We start from the raw sequence: 3,366 nt of genomic DNA, 5'->3' as shown, positions 1-3,366 counted from the left end.
CTTCACATGCACCTTTTTCATTCTTAGCGATACGTTTTATCACAATCCAGCAAATCAGGTAAAAACAAAGAAAAACTTCACTAAAAATCAAAAAGTTCAACATTTAAACAAGTAAAGAGTTTAGCAAATGATAATTAATGTAGATTTACAGCAAAATCAAGGATTATTGTAAAATTCAAGCTTAATTTTCTTAATTTCTTCTTAGTTGAGAAGACTGCACTAATTCCAAGATAAAAACAGAAACCAATAATTTTTAATTAATAGGATTATTAATGTTAAWTATGTTTAAAGTATTATGTTTGGGGCCATATAAAATGGTGACAAGGGACATTTTGGCCTGCAGACCATTAGTTTGGCACGTGGTTTGGATCTTCGGAAGTGATGATCTGTCTAAAGATTATGAACAATAAATATCTTACCTGATGCAGCACATTATTTGAATGACTTCATTTGAAAAGTAGAGCTTAAGGCCCTCTTCTCACAACAAGAAAAATGAAAATGRCTAATATTCAAGCATTTATTTTTGTTAACTCAAGACTCTGATCAGAGGGTTGCCTAATCAGGTCAGAGTTACATAAAACTATAATCACAAGTGGCTAAAATGAGCAGWATTAGAAAGGTGTGATCCTTTGCTTTTCTTTTTTGTAAAATCATTTTTAAGAGACAAAAATRACTCAGTTCATTTATGGTCAATTCATGAACTATAAGATCAAGGTGAGTCTGTTGAGCTTTTAATTTTTTGTTATTCAGGTCATTTTTTTCACATGCAGCAAAAAGGATTGAGAAAAAAAAACACAACCACCCTCTATAAATAGTAAACATTTTTACTCTTCTTTGGTATGTCTTTACATAAAAATACCTGTGGTGTGATGTCACTGCATGCTTTACATTACTCTCCAGCACACAGTGGCTCAGCTCAGTTTRATGCATTTTATCATTTTATTCACTTTCAAAGATTAAAGTCAAAGAGCTCAAACACTTGCACATATGTTGCAGTCGTGCGACCGAGCCGGAGATAAAACTCTGAGGCGTTTGTAGCTGAGAGAGGGACCACGTGTCCACATGTCTTCATAGCTTGAAGTGACAACACATGATGTAAAGGGCTGACATCACTTCAGCTGGAATCTCAGATTTATGGTCTGTCATGCAGRGACATCCACCAACTGCTCTGCAGAAAGAAAGAAAAACAACAACACGCACAAACCAAGGTCAGTCTTCTAGGAAGGTTTATCTGTGTAAAACTTTAAATTTCAGCGAGTTCATTGTGTTTTCACATGATAATGAAATCAGGGAGTGAATTTTAACTTTAAAGTGCCTGTCACATCAAACATTTGTAGTAAATATGATTTCAGTTTTGGAGAGATAACATTAATAACATATAGCAACAAAAAATACATCGCTTTTTGAGATGTTCACATGTGAAGTAACAGGAAGTGATGTCAAAGGGGAATGTCTGCATGTGAGCAGAGCTTTGCTACAGAAAAGACTATAGAAAAATCWGATGTTTCTTTAGATTATTTTGAATCACTATTGGAGAGATGAAGAAGGTTAGAATTCCAATAATAATGTTTTGATGAACAAAGATCAGGGAGTTCCTTTTCTTAAACAGTTCCTCTTTGATGTCACTTCCTGTTTCACATTGGCTGAGCCCTAAAATATGCCAGTTATGGGCAGAGATATAAAGTAACTAAGTACAAATACTTTGTTACTGTACTTAAGTAGAAATTTTGGTTATCTGTACTTTACTTGAGTAATTATTTTTCAGCGTACTTTTTACTTTTACTCATTACATTTTTACACAATGATCCGTACTTTCTACTCCTTACATTTTTTTAAAAAGGTAAGAAGTAGAAAGTCGTTACTCCTATTTTATTCTGAGTTGTTATTACTTAAAAAATACTATCCTAATAAATTGTGTCTACTGGATAGAGTGAATTTAATTGTGGTTGAATGAGAAGAATAAATATATACCACTCTGAAATAGTATAACTTTGTACACAGTCCATCATAGCTGCACACTGTTAGAAAAAATGTTTTTGGAGAAGTCACCTCCCAATAAATGTCAWTTTGGAAAATCTAACTGCTCACTTTTACTCAGTACTTTTACTTTTAATACTTAAGTTCATTTTGTGTCAAACGTACTTTTGATACTTAAGTACAAAAAATATCAGATACTTTACGACTTTTACTCAAGTAATATTTTTAAAGAAGACTAACTTTTACCAAAGTATTTTTATGATAAGATACTTGTACTTTTACTCAAGTAATAWTTTTTAAAGAAGACTAACTTTTACCAAAGTATTTTTATGATAAGATACTTGTACTTTTACTCAAGTATCACTTTGAGGTACTTTAAACAACACTGGTCATGGGACAAAATGGGGAAAACTGCGTGTATTAGGCTATTAGCTTTATTTTTACTTTATGTATTTGAAAATTATGCATGTCACACACACTTAAAGCAATTTTTTTTATAAAAATACAACTGCACTTAACTTTGGCTGCATGTTTGTTTATTTTAGCCTCTGTTTTGCTCATTTTAGCTACTGTTCTGCCACTTTTAGCTTGAGTTCTGCTCACATTATCTTCGTTCCTACTGTTTATGCAGGTCATTTTAAATTTGCTCAATTTCTTTCCTTKGCAGGAGTTGAAAATGGTTGTTGCAGGTCACAGTTTGTTCCGTTTGCATCACTGATCCTGCAGGTGTGACATTTACGCTCAACATTGGACATAGTTTCCCTGGATGGAGATGCGCGTGGCATGCCGGTTCGATGGACAGAGCTCCCGTTTGGTTGTAAGGGTTTCAGCAAAACGAGTGCACAGAACGCTTTCATCGCCCTTCTTCTTCTATACATTATACACACACAAACACACACACACTGACACACACAGATCCGCTACTTACAACTCACAGAATGCTTGTATCCCTGCTGTCGACCCCTCCTCCATTTATCACTGTGATGCATTGGCAGCCAGCAGAAGGCCTCTGAACACCTGGTTTTAAGGGATGGTTTATTCCACACCACCTGCTGGCCTACCGCCGTGGCCCAGCACGTTACACCGATCCCGCTAAGACTGTCTGTCAGGCTCCCTGATTGACTGTTGAGCTCCGGCGCAGTTATTCGACTCAGGCCTCACATCTCTCGCCCGAGGCTTGTTTTCACACGGCTCGCGAAGATGCCACTCTCATCTCCGGTTAATCACAGGCCTGTTTTCTCAGTTATGCCCTCGGCTGCTGGTGACATCGCAGATTCAGAGCGACGCTCTCACAGATTGTCAAATTACTTGCAACATAATGATGATTTGATCACAGTCCTGTAAGAGGTTTTGATATTTTAGTTGGGACAACACATAGTTTCAGTTCAG

The sequence above is a fragment of the Austrofundulus limnaeus genome, unplaced genomic scaffold (genome assembly GCF_001266775.1).
Source record: "Austrofundulus limnaeus strain Quisiro unplaced genomic scaffold, Austrofundulus_limnaeus-1.0 Scaffold194, whole genome shotgun sequence".
Taxonomy (NCBI): Eukaryota; Metazoa; Chordata; class Actinopteri; order Cyprinodontiformes; family Rivulidae; genus Austrofundulus; species Austrofundulus limnaeus.
Note: the sequence above shows the minus strand (reverse complement) of the source record.